The sequence below is a fragment of the Hemitrygon akajei genome, chromosome 4 (assembly GCF_048418815.1).
Source record: "Hemitrygon akajei chromosome 4, sHemAka1.3, whole genome shotgun sequence".
Lineage (NCBI taxonomy): Eukaryota > Metazoa > Chordata > Chondrichthyes > Myliobatiformes > Dasyatidae > Hemitrygon > Hemitrygon akajei.
In genome coordinates this window covers 172,602,511-172,620,059 of record NC_133127.1, presented here as the reverse complement: position 1 = coordinate 172,620,059, position 17,549 = coordinate 172,602,511, and positions in this window count along the sequence as shown.

Below are 17,549 nucleotides of genomic sequence, written 5' to 3'. Positions count from 1 at the left end.
GGGGTACTGATTGTGTATGATCAGCCACGATCACAGTGAATGGCGGTGCTGGCTAGAAGGGCCGAATGGCCTACTCCTGCACCTACTGTCTATTGTCTATTGTCTAACACTCAATGTAATGATGCAGAATGAAAAATAAAATCAGCTGTAGCTCGAGTGCAGAAATACACTGAAATTGGTACTGTCTTATGTTGGCCATATTTCTTTAAGCAGGATTAGGGGGTGGTGAGGGCACGTAAGCAGCAAGGCCCAGCGCCTCCCTCTCCCATTACTCTTGCACTTCACATATACTCCTGTATCCTGATAGTGGAAAATTCAGCCTTTGAACGATAGCCAAGAAATTATTCCCACCTCACACCCACACCCCTCCAACCCACCACCACATTTCCTCTCTTCACGCTCAAGAGAGCGCATATTGATTAGACCCATGCAGTTGCATCCAGAATTGAAAAGATCAGCCTTTTAGATGCACGCAGAGAGCCAGTCTGTTCCTGCTGATTATCACTGACACCGTTCCGGAGGCTAGCACATCGCCTCACAGCACTGGCGTTTGGCTCAGTCAGGAGAATTCTCACCTTTGTAAGTTAGAAAGATAGAGCACTCCAGAAATGTGAGTGGAGATGAGCACCGCGGAAAGGATAATTTGCAGGATCATGTGGGAAGAGTGGAGGAATGGGACTGACTGCCCTACCAGGGGCCAGCACAGACTCAATGGACCCACTAAATGGCCTCTTTCTCTGGATAAAAAGAAACCAACCAGCAATTCACTCAAGTATAAAAATAGATGCTAAAATGACACAGCTCAGGACATCAGTGCCAATTTCTTACGAAAGTGTGAAAAAACCGTGTGTTCAGTTGTCATGGCAGGAGCTCTTCAAGCAATGGTTCTCAGCAGGAGCCATTGTTGAATATAGTGATTCGGTTAAACTTATACTAGAAATATTGAAAAGGACAGGGGATGGGCACCTGTTTTATTTCCATTGCTAGACTGGTGGCGGAAGTGGTAACACGGAGCAAAGATCAGAATAATTAGAGCCTCCTAACGGTAGTAGAAGGCCCTGCCTGCAAAGCATTGACTCATCACAGGTTGTCTTCCACGATGGACTTCAGAGTAAACATATAAACATAGAAACATAGAAAATAGGTGCAGGAGTAGGCCATTCAGCCCTTCGAGCCTGCACCGCCATTCAGTATGATCATGGCTGATCATCCAACTCAGAACCCTGTACCTGCTTTCTCTCCATACCCCCTGATCCCTTTAGCCACAAGGGCCATATCTAACTTCCTCTTAAATATAGCCAATGAACCGGCCTCAACTGTTTCCTGTGGCAGAGAATTCCACAGATTCACCACTCTCTGTGTGAAGAAGTTTTTCCTCATCTCAGTCCTAAAAGGCTTCGCCTTTATCCTTAAACTGTGACCCCTCATTCTGGACTTCCCCAAATCGGAAACAATCTTCCTGCCTCTAGCCTGTCCAATCCCTTTAGAATTTTATACTTTTATGCGTTTCAATAAGAGTAGAAGCTGAGGCAATGACTTTTCCTTTAAGTAATATTCAATCAGACTTCATTCCTATGTTTCAGCCTGGTTTTCTAATCAACAACTGTGATAGACCTTAAGACATAGGAGCAGGATGAGGCCATTTGGCCCATTGAGTCTGCTCCTCCATTCACTCATGGCTGATTTATTATCACTCCCATTATATACCCCATTCTCCAACCTTCTCCCTGTTACCTTTGATGCCCTAACTAATCAACCTGCACTTTAAATCTTGAATCTGTCAGCCTCCACTTTAAATATACTCAGTGACTTGGCCTCCAAAGCCATCTGCGGCAATGAATTCCACAGATACACCACCCTCTAGCTAAAGAAATTCCTCCCCATCTCTGTTTTAAAGGGATGTCCTTGTATTCTGAGGCTGTACTCTTGGTTCCTAGACTCCCCCACTAGAGGATACATCCTGTCCACATCTAGGTCTTTCAATTTGAAAGGTTTCAGTGAGATCCCACCCTCATCCTTCAAAATTCCAGCAAGTACTAACCCAGAGCCAATAAATGTTCCTCATATGTTAACCCTTTCATTTTCTGGATAATTCTCAGGAACCTCCTCTGGACTTTCTCTAATGCCAGCTCTTCTTTCCTTAGATAAGGGCTGCAAAACTGCTCACAATACTCCAAGTACAGTCTGACCAGTGCCTTATACAGCCTCACCTCTATGTCTTCTCAGCACAATTACTACAACTGAGGCACCACAGGTGTTGCATAACAATTAGAAACACAAGAGGTTCTGCCGATGCATGCCAATTAACAACGTTGCTGTGGGCTCAGGAAAAAAAAATTGTGCACTGACATGTTCCACGTGCCGTTCAGTTTTGCATCCTGTGCTTTGCATTCCCAGATTTGATAACTGTGCTAAGTGATCCATTTTACAACTGCAAAACAGCTATAAACTAAGCCTCACGTAACTCCTTAAAGGCACTGCTTATAAATTTTGATATCAATGACAACAAGGTATTTACATAAGGTAATTAGCAAAAGAATTAGAAAAAATATGAAGAAACATGTTTATGCTCAACAGATTATGAATTGCACTGTGTGATAGGGTCACGTGCACAGACTCGAGATAGGCCAATTGCATCAATTGCAGGAGGCAAGAACTGCAGAGACGTGGTCTAAGAAGAACTGGATTGCTCTGCTGAAGACTCACGTTGGCTAAGTGTGTCAATTGGTCCTTGTTCTGTCCTGCTCATGTCTAAGATTCTATGAATCTGCCAGATTACTGGGAAAGAATAAAATCACATTTTCCATCTCCAAACTGCAATTTGCTGCGTCCTCACCTAATAATGAGAACATGAATGTCAGCTCATATTATGTACACATATTCATGTTTTTTCTGTGACCCTATATAAACTCTGCCCCCTTTCCCTCTTTCAGAAGCGAAGTGTCTCTCTTCCTCTGAGACACTTACTTGGCTGTACTGTGCAAAACACTGGTGTGACTGGAGCTGACCTTCTAGCCTCCTGTGTTAAGCATCACAAAGCTATTAATTGTCATTTGCACAAGATTGTTTTCAGCTTTACTTCAGACCCTGAAAATCATAACCTCATTTTTATTGCCTCTAAATTTGATAATACTCATGCCCTTCTTGCCAACTCTCATCTTCCACCTTCCACAAATCTCAGCCTCTGTACCACCCATATATGTCCTCCTCAATCTATCACCCCTCTCCTGTTTGCTTTCATTGTTGCTTGTAAGTCATCATGCTCATCTTCAAATGTGGCCCCTTCAACCGTTCTGCTGAAGGGTCTCGGCCCAAAACATCAACTGTACTTTTTTCCATAGATGCTGTCTGGCCTGCAGAGTTCCTCCAGCATTTTGCATGTGTTGCTTGCTCATCTTCAAAGTTCATCATTGCCTTGTCTCATCTTACATCTGCTGCCTCTTCTTTCTCTGGCATCTTCCTGTGTCCATGCCCCATGACTGGGCTCTTGATCCTATTCTCAGTTGCTTCCTCTCTAAGTCAAGCCACCTTTTTCTCTATCTTAAAAGTCATAGAAAATTTAATATCAAAGTACATGGATGTTACCATATACTAGATTGAGATACATTTTTTTGCAGGCATTCTTTGTGATGCCATTTATGTCCTGGTCCAAGGACTGATCCTCTGATATGATAATATCAGTAAATTTAAAGTTACTGACCCTATCCACCACCCGTCCCTTAATGAGGACTGGTTCCTTCCTCCTGTAGCTGATCATCATCTCTTCGGTTTTTCCGATGTTCAGTGAGAGGTGTTGTTGTTGATTTTAATTAAGTATTCAACAAGTCTTTGTAATTTTTCTCCATTTGTTCGTTTGACTATTTCTGTTGTAGATTGCCTTATGATGTTTTCTTCTAATGTGTACGGCAAGTCAAAATGTTGGATTTTAGCATATTATTGCAAGTTATTTGCAGCCTTTGTGGCAGGTGATACAGTTTAGTATTTGGTATTCTGCTAGATCAAGGCATGGGGCAATTTCTTCCAGCCATGGGGTATAAGATGAAAATGGGTGGCTAGAGTCTCCCACTGGTCTGAGTTGTCTAGATGGCTGCTCTACTCTTCTTCTTTAACAAGCAGAAATCATTGAAGAAAACACTGATTCAGATAAGATTGGGAAGTTTACCGCTACCTCCAGCAATCTGTGCAAGATAAGCACTGACACTGCCCCTGTACTTATCCAGGATTCCTCAGCTGAGCCATGATTGTAGTTCAGCATATAGCTATGGTAGAGTGCAGACTCAACTGCAACAGCGACTAAATTCCAGAAGTCAGCTGTCCGCGTACTCCCCACACACATATTACCCTGGCTCTGATCCATAGATACCGGATCTCGAGAACCTAAAAGTATCTAGCAAAGTGTGGAGAGGTCTTTGTGATGAGGATGTCCAGAATCCTTTGATGCTATGGAAGAAGACCAAGGTGACAGATGAGAGTAGAGGAGTGGATGTTTTCAACATGGATCATAGTAAAGCATTTGACAAGGTCCCTCATGGTAGATTGTTTCAGTAGGAATAATGTGCACAGAATCCACGGTGAACTGGTAAGTTTGGGTTTAGATCCGGCTAACCCAAAGTTAATGGAGAGTAGTGGAGGAAGGGTTGTTATCTATGACCAGTAGTGTTCTCCAGCAATTGGTGTTGGGATCTTTGTTGTTTATGATAAATATATACGTGTGTGCGTTTCCGAGTAGTGCACTCTTCTGGACTGAGATCTCAGATTTTTTTCCCAGTATTTGTTGGAGTCACTCTTCCAGACCAGGTGTCACAGCCCGAAGTGGTCCTAAAACCACCAGGATAACTCTGGCTTTAACCTTCTACATCATTTCTACTTACTCTTTCAAGCCCTGGTATCTCTCCAGCTTCTCATATTCTTTCTCCTTGATGTTCTTGTCATTCGGGATTGCCACATCTATTACTATTGCGTTCTTTTGTTCCTTGTCAGTATTACTATGTCTGGTTGGTTGGCCAGCAACTGCTTATCAGTCTATATTTGGAAGTCCCACAGGATCTTAGCTCTGTCATGCTCCACACCTTCTTGGGTGTTCCCCATTTGGATTTAGGAGTGTCCAATCCATACTCAACACAGAAGTTCCTGTACACAATTCCTGCAATTTGGTTGTGCCATTCAGTTTTAAGCTGTCCTGTCTGCATCTTACACCCTGCCACCCTGTTTTGGATGGTTTCAGTGGATTCCTTGCACAGTCTGCATCCTGCGTCTTGTCTGGTGTGATAGACCCCTGCTTCTATTGCTCTGGTGCTCAGCTCCTGCCCTGAAGCCATGAACAGCGCCTCTGTGCCATCCGTCAGCCCCGCCATTTCCAGACATTGGTAGGACTTTCTACTGTCAGTATCACTGAAACCTGGTGATGGTACACCCCGTGCAGTGGCTTGTCCTGCCATGGCCTCTGGTCCTCTGGTTCTCCTTCACACACTGCCATTTCCATGTCCCTGCCTGATGTTCAGCATTTCTTCCAGGACAGTGGCCTGTGCGTGCGTGTAAAAGAGTAGTTTTGGATAATGTACTTCCTAAGAAGGTTGGCGTCATTCAATGTCTGCAGTGAGATGCTGAGGATGTTCTATAGGTCAGTTGTGGAGACCGCCCTCTTCTTTGTGGTGGCGTGTTGGGGAGGAAGCATTAAGAAGAGGGACGCCTCACGTCTTAATAAGCTGGTAAGGAAGGCGAGCTCTGTCGTGGGCAAAGGACTGGAGAGTTTAACATCGGTAGCTGAGCGAAGGGCGCTGAGTAGGCTACGGTCAATTATGGATAACTCTGAACATCCTCTACATAGCACCATCCAGAGACAGAGAAGCAGTTTCAATGACAGGTTACTATCAATGCAATGCTCCTCAGACAGGATGAAGAGGTCAATACTCCCCAATGCCATTAGGCTTTACAATTCTACCTCCAGGACTTAAGAACTTTTTAAAAGCTATTAATGCTTTTTGAGACGGTGATTTAGATGCATATCATATTTTTTTTTACTGAGTTAAGTATTGTATGTAATTAGTTTTGCTACAGCAAGTGTATGGGACATTGGAAAAAAAGTTGAATTTCCCCATGGGGATGAATAAAGTATCTATCTATCTATCTATCTATCTATCTAGTAAGTTCTCAGATGGCTCAGAACTTGGTGGAGTTGTGAGCAGTGAAGAAGGTCATCGGCAGATACTGAAGGATAAAGACTCAGCGGCCACTTTATTAGGTACAGGGGAGGTATCTATTAAAGTAGCCACTGAGTGTAAATCAGTTACAGTAATGGGCAGATGGCACTTAATGTTGGCAAATATGGAGAGTTGCACTTTGGGAGGTCAAATGTAAGGGGAATGTATACAGTTAATGGCTGGAATCTTAACAACTTTGATCTGGGTTCCAAGTCCATACCTCCCTGAAGTTGGTAACACAAACAAAAAGAGTGGCAAAGAAAGCATAGGCCTGCTTGGCTTATTCATTAGAGTACAGGAGTAATGAAGACATGTTGCAGTTGTATAGAACTTTGGTTATGCTCACTGGGCATTGTGTGCAGTTCTAGTTGCCACATTACAGGAAGGATCTTGAGGCTTTGGAAAAGGTTCAGGAAAGGTTTACCATGATGCCACCTCAATTATAGGATATTGACTGTAAGGAGAGTTTTGGAAAAACTTTCTCTAGAGTGTCTGAGGCTAAGGAGATTATTTGAGGCATAGATATGGTAGTTAGCCATATTCATTATCCCCAGGTAGAAAAATTGAATACCAGATGGCATAGCTTTCAGGTAGAAGGGGAGAAGTTTTACACTGAGATCAGCAGGTGCCTGGAATGCACTGCTAGTGGAAGTGGACATGGTACATCCAAGTGGCTCTTAGCTTGGTAGATACATAAATTGGGAGGTGGGGAAGGAATTGAGGAATAAGGATTGAGTGCAGGCAGAAGGGAGTAGTTTAATTTGGCATCATGCTTGGCAAAGACTTTGTGGGCTGAAGGTCCTGTTCCCATGCTGTACGGTTCAATGATCTAGATAGTGGACATGGAGAGGATGTTTCCTATAGTGGGGGAGTCTAGAACCCTTTAGGCACAGCCTCACAATATAAGGACATCTCTTTAGAATGGAGATGAGGAAGAATTTCTTTAGCCAGAGGGTGAAGTGTGGGGTTCATTGCCATGGGCGGCTGTGGAAACCAAGTCAGTGGATTTATTTAAACTGGAGGTTGATTGTTTCTTGATTTGTAAGTGCATCAAAGTATGGGGAGAAGGCAGCAGCATGGGGTTGAGAGAGATAATAAATCAGCCATGATAGAGTGGCAGAGCAGACTTGATGGGCTGAATGGCCCAATTCTGCTCTTATTTCGTATAGTCTGATGTTCTTTATATTATATTCTATGTTTAGATAAAGTTGAAATGGATTGCTGCCTGCTGTGAAAACAAGTCAAGGAATTTCATGATTTTGTATTTAAAAAGATTGTTAGTATTCCTGTAAATAATTGAAAGAATAAAATAAGGTTAAATTAAAATAAACAAAATCATTGAATATAATGTACAAAATAAAATTAAATAATGCAGTTGCATAAGTGAATGGGGATTCCGACCTTATACTAATCTGTCCTGGTGTAGGATTGGAGAGATTCATAGTGGCACCTGACAATAGGTTTCAAAGGTACATTTAAGGTCAGAGAAGTGTATACAATATACATCCTGAAATTCTTTTTCAGTTAAATGTTAGAACCCCAAAGCAGGGGCACCGGCCTAGAATCAGCACGTCGCCAGAGCCATGAAAATCTGGAACCCTGAAGGTGCGCTAGTCTTTCAGGCCGCGTCCTTGAGATTCAATAAGTGGCCGGCCGTGAGGCCCTGAGAGCGGGTCCCAAAGGACCGACATCAGAGGGTAACTCCAGGTCAGGGTCTTCAAAAGAACCTTGAAAAGGAAAACGAGAGATATCAAAGATAGAAATGGAGCTGTTTCCGAAGATGCAAGCAAAGGAGTCGCCGTTTAGCACCATCTTGACTTTGCTCCGCCCCTCCGAGTCATTCAGTAAGTCCGAGATTTATGGTGGCTTTGCATAAGTTCTAGACTTGCCTCAGTAAACTGGCTAATTACCAGTCACAGCCAGATCAATAAACATTTGTACTAATAAATACAAAATATGTTGTTCATATTTGTCCCCAAAGAATGTTTCATCCTTTATGAATATTGACCATGTATTCATGTCACGGTTTCTATTCCCTGTCACATAGAAGTGAAAAGTTAAAGTTAACTTTCATCTCTTTTCATAAACCACCAGCTTTCTTCATGCTTCCTGTACCCATGCACAGCTCCTCGACTTCAGCAATTTTAACTCCAACTTCCACCCTGCCTCAGATTTACCTGGTCCACTTACATCTCCCTTTCCTTTCTTGATCGCTTTGTCTCTATCCCTGGAGACAGCTTATCTACTGATATCTTTTATAAATACACTGATTCTCACAGCTACCTGGACTATAGCTCTTCCCACTCTGTTACTTGTTAAAATGCTATCCCCTTCTCTCAATTCCTCTGTCTCTGTTGCATCTGCTCTCAGGATGAGGCTTTTCATTCCAGAACTAAGGAGGTGTCCTCCTTCTCTTCCTCCACCAGCAATGCCGTTCTCACCCACACTCTTCCATTTCAAACACATCTGCCCTCACCCCATCCTCCTGCCACCCCTCTAGTAGGGTTCCTATTGCCCTCACCTACCACCTCACCAGCCTTCACATCCAGCACATAACTCTCCATGACTTCTGCCAACTCCATCGTGATCCCATGAAAAAGTACACCTCTGCTCACCTTCTGCTTTCTGCAGGGATCACTCCCTATGCAACTCCCTTATCCATTCTGTTGGGGTCATTTGCTGTGTCCGGCGCTGCCAGTGTGACCTCCTGTATATTGGTGAGACCCAATGTAGATTGGCTGACTGCTTCCCCGAGCAGCTATGCTCCGCCCACTAGAGAAAGCGGGATCTCCCAGAGGCCACCCATTTTAATTCTACTTCCAATTCCTATTCCGACATGTTAGTCTATGGCCTCCACCTCGGCTGCGATGAGGCCACACTCAGGTTGAAGGAACACCACCTTATATTCCATCGGGGTAGCCTCCAACCTGATGGCATGAACAATGATTTCCTCAAACTTCCAGTAATGCTGACCCCCCCCCCCCCCCAATTCATATAGCATCCCACAGGAAACTTGACTGAAACTTTTTTTTTTATTTTATTTTATTTAACAATAATGCACAGAATAGGGCCTTGCTGGCCTTTTGAGCCATGTCTCCCCAGCAACCCCCAACAAACCTGATTAACCTGAACCTAATTACAGAATAATTTACAATAACCCACTTGGTATGTCTTTGGAGTGTGGGAGGAAACTAGAGGAGCCATGCACTTCACAGAGAGGAAGTACAGAGGCTCCTGCAGAACAGCGCCGGAAATGAACTTTGAACTCCGGACCTGTAACAACATTGCTCTAACCACTATGTTACCGTGTTGCCTAGATTTCATTTGGATATCCAGATAATTAAATACAGGCTCACTGAATTGCTTTCTTTACTATTGCAAATCGTTCAGAGAGTTTGAAAGATGTGTAGATGCATCTTGCGTTCATGGAGGACTATATAAATTGATGTTTTCCTTTCAATAATAGAGATGTCACTTGAATGATAGACTGATGCATCACAGCCTGTCTGTTGTCAGCATAATCAGTGGAAGATGTCTGTAGTGTGGGAGGTGAGAACTTCAGTCATCTTCACTGTTCCTATCTAAGTACAGATTAAAGCAATTTATGGCAGACATAGTGTGATGGTTTTGTCTTCTGACTGCAACCCAATACATTTTCTTTCCATTACACAAAATTACCACTCATCATCAAGCCAGAAGCTATAATTGTTGTATTGCATTGTAATTTACAGGCGTAATCGGGCAGTAATGCTGTGCATTGGTGCTGGCACCATTAAACAGTGAGTTACATTTAAGATGGGGCTTAAACAATCAGGTGAGAGTTAAACCGAGGTGAAATGTTGCATTCCTTTGACTGTTAATTTGCTATTCAATGAGATACAACAGTACCATCCCACACAATATCAAATGTTATAATGCCTTTCATTAAATAGAAATTAACAAAGCTTCAGGATAATTCACAGCGCTCACACCCCCTTTACATCAACGGCACAGCAGTGGAAACTGCAAGTAGATTCAAACTCCTGGGGGTGCACATCACACACAACCGCACACGGTCCCACAACACATCCTACACAACCAAGAAAGCTGGCTATCACCTCTGCTTTCTGAGAGAGCTGGACTTTGCCCATTTCACATCATTCTAGAAGTGCACAGTGGAGAGCATCCCAACTTGCGACATCGCTGCTTGGTATGGAAACTGCACTGTGGTGGACAGGAAGGCTTTATGTCAGGTAGTCAAAACTGTCCAACGCATTACTGGCACCAACCTAGCCGCTGTCAAGGGCATATATGCAGAAAGGTGCTGGAAAAGGGCCACTAACACCATGAAGGATCCCACACACTCTATTTGTCCCATTCCCATCAGCGAGGAGGCTATGTATGTAGCACCCACACCAGGACCACCAGACTCAAGGACAGTTACTTTCCCCAATCAGTAAGGCTGATCAACACCTCCGCCCACCAACTCCACGACTACTTTATTCACCACTTTATTGTCACTTTAGGGACATATAATCAATCTACGTATATAAGCTATCTTATGTATTTATATTTATTGTGTGATTTATTATTATTATTGTGTTCTTTATCTTTTGTGATTTTTGGGTTGCATCGGATCCAATTAACAATAACTTTGTTCTCCTTATAATTGTGTACGGGCAAATGACATTAAATACTAAACAATCTTGAAACTTGGAATAACTTATTCTTGGAATAACTTTTTGAGAAGATAAGCTTACAGTTTTCTGTTTTTAAAAAAATCAATGAATTAACTACTAGTAGCATCTATTGAGTGTTACTTGAACCTTATTACCAACTGTCAAGCATCAGGCTCCTGGCCCAGTTTGGATACCTTCACCCATCTCAACACTGAACTGATCACTGACCACAACCAGCTGACTCACTTTCAAAGACTTTACAGCTCATGTCCTTAGTATTACTTACCTATTTATTTTTGTATTTGCCCAGTTTGTCTTCTTTTGCACATTGACTGCTTGTTAGTCTTTGTTCCTTTGTAGTTTTTCATTGATTCTATTGTATTTCTTTCTTCTACCGTGAATACCTGCAAGAAAATGAACCTCAGGGTAGTATATGGTGATATTTACGTACTTTGATAATAAATTTATTTGAACTTTTAAATTTTGAGCTGTCGTACTTTTTCTAAACATTTATTGATATCCAGAAATACAAGTAATACAAGTTAGATTGTTGCTTCCAACATAAGCTTACAATGTTTGAAATAGTTTTGCATGAAGCCTGCTGGAAAGCGGCAATAATCAAAGTTCAAAGTAAATTTATTATCAAAGTACATATATGTCACCATATACAACACTGAGATTCATTTTCCTGCAGCAGTACTCAGCAAATCTATGGAATAGTAACTACAACAGGATGAATGAAAGAGCAATCAGTGTGCTGAAGACAACAAACTAAGATGCAAATGTAAATAAGTATCAATAAATAACAAGAATATGAAATAACAAGATAAAGAGACCTTAAAATGAGATCATTGGCTATGGGAACGCCACAATTATGCTCATTCTAGTGCAGTAAGTTCAATTAACTTGGCCAAGATGGATACACTGGGTTGATGTATTTCTTCAGTAGTTGCATTCAAAGCTTATGTGTGTCGAAATCCAAAGAAGGTGTAACAAATGGACTGCAACAGGACTTGTGCTCCTAGTCTGGGTGCCAAAATAATCACTGATGAAGAGTGAGATTAATTGGAAGGGAGGTTGATGCACAGAACTTGAACTTCTAAGAGATAATTACATCCAAGGAATTGAATCTGTGGGTAATACTATTTTGTGATTATAGGGGAGAATTCAAAGAGGTTTAAGGCCTCTAAGGAGTTGAAAATAGCTGTGTAGCAAATTGTAGCGCATGGTCTTTTACATGAAGTGCCTATGGCTATAGGGTATTTTATACTCCAGTTATCTGATGATGATTATCTTGAAGTTTAGAATTGCAAATCACTGATATCTTTCCATATAACAGCATGAAACAGATATCATGGGAGAGAATATTCACTGGTTGCTAAAACATTGAGCATATTCCCATGTGTGCTCACTCTCTCTCTCTCTCTCAATGAAAAGGAGGTTGTGTAAATGCAGCTTTATTTTTTTACATACAGTATAAGACATAAATAAGCAGCGTACAGATTTTCTGTTGAGAGCCTCTTCAAATCTAAATGTACCGGTAGTTTTTATTTCTCTCAAAGCTTGTCAAACTTTCTCAGAGCTGGGGTGATACAAAGTTACCTGAAATAAATGTAACTTTCTGCCACTCCTGGCTAACTTCGTAGTTCCCTATGGAAGCATATTCAATGTAGTGATTAACATTCCATAATTGAATCACACATAATTAATATTCTGCCAATATATATTAAGGACAAAGACGAAATACTGATGTTGCCATTTCTCTGGGATTTTTATGAATCTTTAACTAAAGTTACAATGATCTTCTGAGAAACGTATGACTCTCAACTTGCTTGATGTCGGGCAACACACACCCCGAGTCTCCATATTTTACTCAAGGCTACAGCAAATGTAAATATATATAATCATGATCGATAATTCCATGCATGCATGTTTAAAATAGGTAGTTACAACCTCTATTACTGACAAACCTTTAATGAGATATTGTTTCATCACAGTTCATAAATGTGAGAAAACAAAATGCAAGTTGCCACCGAGAGGTAAAATATTCATCCCACTGCTCGTCCAATATTTCAGATTTACTGTTGTTACCAGGTGGAAATTAATCTTCAGCCACAAATGTCTACTTTGAGTGGGCAACGATGTGTTGATCCTGTTCGTGACACCGTCCCAAGTGTCATGAGTACAAGGAAAGGGAATGTTTATTGTCAGTAAATGTTTTATTTTTATCTTCAGTTGGTAGGGCTCTCACTCTTGTCAGTGGTGTTGCTTAATGCCTGCTCCAGAAAACTGAACACTAAGATTGGGGCTGTCATTCCCGTGTAGTACTTGAAAGGTGCAGAATTATCTGAGGTCCCATCTATCTGAACTGTGACCATCTCACACAGAAAAGTAGGAGTAGTTACCTGGTGTCCTGGCTGAGATCAGTCAACACCTTGAAGAAATAGCTCAGAAGACAAAATTAACCTTTGCCATCAGTATCAAACGTATAGGATATTTTCATCTAATTGGGTTCAATTTTGACATTCGGTTTTTATTAACTTTGAAAGTAATATACTGGCTATAAAGCCCTTTGGGTTGCCCAGACGTTGGTGCTGCAATGTGTGGCAACCCCTTTAGGTTTCCCCCAGCACACACTGGGGTGTGTTGGTAGTTAACACAAATGACAGAGACTTGACTGGCCAAAGCACCAATCTCCCTGACTCCACAGAAATAAAGATCTAATAAACGTGAGGAATTAAAGGAAAAATATTGGTAAGAAAATGGTGCAGGAAAATTAATCACACGGATAGCTGTTAAAGGCAAAGGCTTGATAATCTGTTTCCCAGAATACTAAGTAAGGTAGCTGTGAAAGTAGTGTGTAAATTGGTTATCAATTTACAGACATCTATGTATAATGGAATAGTTTTCACAGAATGGAGGGTGATAAATGTAACACCCATTATTTAATGGAGAGAAAGCAGAAAATAACAGATGGATCATCTTAATATCGCTAGCACAGCAAATGTTCTCATAGTTTGAGAGAACAAAACCCTTCACAAAATATCAATGGGAGTAGACCAGATCAGCATGGATTTCTGAAAAGGAAATTGGGGGTGTTTTTTGGAGATGTATTAGTAGAGCAGATAAGGGTGAACAGTAGATATAAGTTTCTGATACATTCTCATATGAAATATGGGGCAGCATGGTAGCATACCGGTTGGCGTAATGCTATTACCACATCAGTGACCTGGATTCCAGTACATCGCTGCCTGTAAGGAGCTGGTATGCTCCCTATGACTATGTGGTATTCCTCTGGGTGCTCCTGTTTCTGCCCACATTCCAAAGACGTACAGGTTACTGGGCTATTTGGTCACATGGGTGCCTTGGGCTTGCTGGGCCAGAAGGGCCTGTTACTGTGTTGCATTTTAAATATAAAAAAAAACATGCTTTTGTCTTGGAGGTAATATATTGGCATGGATGGGAAATTGGTTAACAAAAAGGAAACACAGTAGGAATAAATGGTTCTTTACAGGCTGGCTGCCAGTCATTAGTAGGACACCTCAGGGATGAGTGCTTGGGTCTCAGCTGTTTGTGATAAATAACAATGATTTGCATGAGCGAACCAAATGCAATGTTTTGAAGTTTGCCAAAGATGTCAAACTGGGTGGGGTTATGAACTGTAAGGAGGAAGCAAAGAAGCACCAACGAAACTTAGACCGAGCGAGTGAGTGAAAACACGGGAGATGCGGTGTAACATGCATGAATGTGAAGTTATCCACTTCAAGTGGCTATAAAGTAAAGCAACGCATGATTTTAAGGTTAGATTTTATTTCTCTCTCAGACACAGGCAAATGCATGCCCCTCTTTCTCTTTTTTATATATATAGTCACTCTTCCCTCTTTTCCTTATTTCTATTTCTCTTCTCTGATACAAAAAGACATCACTTGAAGGCATAATATGAAGCATTCAATTATGACAATTAGCGTACATCATGAGAGCGTGTTATGAGTATTGAGAGGATGGGTTGTGAGTGAAGTGACAAACTGAATCGATTGTGAACTTTGAAATGTACAGTTGTTCAAGCTCTTGCTGATGATTCACACAGACTTAGCAAATGGTACAATCTAATTGGTTATGACATTATGCATCAGAAGCACCAAATGTAGTTGAAATAAATTGAAGATATGATTGAAAGGCCAACTCAGTGAAAAATTAGCTTTCTTTGTTATATGTATATCAGCATGTACTTTGAAATGTGTTGTTTGCATCAAATCGGATCAGTGAGGGTTGTGCTGGCCAGGACACAAGTGCTGGTGCCAACATAGCTCGCCCATTGCACACCAATGCTAACTATATATCTGTGGAATATGGGAGGCAGCAGGAGCACTCAAGCAGTTTGAGCAGTTTGTATTTTTTCCCCATGCAGTTATGGGGAAAGAAGTACAAACTGCTTACAGCCAGTTGAGGGAATTGAACTCCAATCCTACAGCTGGCACTGACGGACAGGCCACTGTGCTGCTCCAAGGCGGTCGTCTCCAGGGTGGGTGGGGTCTTTGACTACGCTGGCTGCTCTACTAAGGCAGCAGGAAGTGTAGAAAGAGTCCATGGAGGGGAGGCTGATTTCTCTGATGTGTTGAGCTGTGTCCACAACCCTACAGTTTCCAATGGTCGTAGGCCAGCAACTGGGCCACACTAAGCCGTCAATCATCCTGATAGGATGCTTTCCATTTAAACCAGGTTCCTACCCGGGATCCATGAACCTATCGGTTAATGGTAGGGTTCCAAAGCATAAAATGGGTTGGGAACGCCAGACTTAAACAATCTTCCTCAAAAGCAAATTGACAGGTCAGCTTTTTTTTAAAACTCTACTTCTGGAACCCAATACCCAACAAGGGATTCAGACTCAGTTGACACTTATAAACACCAGCTCAAAACCTAAAGCATTTATTTAAACAACACACACAAAATGCTGGTGGAACACAGCAGGCCAGGCAGCATCTGTATATTATTATATTATAGATTATAGATTATATATTATAGATGCTGCCTGGCCTGCTGTGTTCCACCAGCATTTTGTGACTGTTGTTTGAATTTCCAGCGTCTGCAGATTTCCTCGTGTTTGAGCATTTATTTAACCTTGCTTTTAACTAACATCATTTTGTATTTTATGTTTATGCTTGCACTTTGAACTACATTGTCTGTATGAAAAATGCTCTAAAAATAAGATATTATTATTTTTTTGGCTTTCCCACAGATGCTACTTTTTCCCAGATAACATAGAGCTCAACTCCATGTGTAGTGCGTTCAAAGGAAAAGCACAAAAGAGCTTTAGCAAAGCATTGGTAAGATAATAAAAATTCTTGATAATTCAACAAATTCTTATTATATCAGACTACAGGCCTATAAGATTACTACAGAACAAATTTGAAATAAACTGCAATGATATGAGCAGATAGATTATAATGCCATCAGTATTATCATAAGTATTCCTGAATTTCATGAGAACATTCCCTTTTAAATCTTTGCTAAATTCATGTCACCTCTTGGTAACATGTTAATTTTACTTCAGGACAGATGTTCATTAATCAGCTCCCTGGCATGTAAAATTCATGGAACTTTGCAACAGTTAGTACACTTCCTCTGAAAGAGAAAATAATCATCAGTGCTTCAGGTTGAAACCCTGCATCAGGACCTTTTCCTGTATATTCCTCTTCTCCCCATAGCTGCTGCTCAATGTGCTGAGTTCCTCCACCAGATTTCAGAATCTGCAGTCTTTTGCATCTTCTCTGAATCATCACTGTGTTTACTGAATGGTTAAAGTAGCTTAAATTTCTTACTAGTGTTTTCATTTGGCTAACTTTGCCAATTTAAACCGTTTGCACCGATTGGCTGCTCTCCCACCGATACACCAACTCATTGCAGTATCTCTGTGTTTACTAAATACCAACCATTGAGCACATTTACAAGGAGCGCTGTCGCAGGAAAGCAGTATCCATCATCAAGGTCCCACATCATCCAGGCCGTGCTCTCTTCTCACTGCTGCCATCAATAAGGAGGCTCAGGACTCACACCACCAGGTTCAGGAACACTTTTTACCCCTCAGCCACCAGGCTCTTGAATCTCAGGTGGTGACGAGAGGGCGTACAGGAGTGAGAAATGCCAACTGGTGGAGTGGTGCCGCAGCAACAACCTGGCACTCAACGTCAGTAAGATGAAAGAGCTGATTATGGACTTCAGGAAGGGTAAGACGAAGGAACACATACCAATCCTCATCAAGGGATCAGAAATGGAGAGAGTGAGCAGCTTCAAGTTCCTCGGTGTCAAGATCTCTGAGGATCTAACCTGGTCCCAACATATCGATGTAGTTATAAAGAAGGTAAGACAGTGGCTATACTTTATTTTGAAAAGATTTGGCATATCAACAGATACACTCAAAAACTTCTATAGTTGTACTGTGGAGAGCACTCTGACAGGCTGCATCACTGTCTGGTAAGGGGGGGCTACTGCACAGGACTAAAAGAAGCTGCAGAAAGTTGTAAATCTAGTCAGCTCCATCTTGGGTACTAGCCTACAAAGTACCCAGGACATCTTTAGGGAGTGGTTTCTCAGAAAAGCAGCGTCCATTATTAAGGACCTCCAGCACCCAGGGCATGCCCTTTTCTCACTGTTACCATCAGGTAGGAGGTACAGAAGCCTGAAGGCACACACT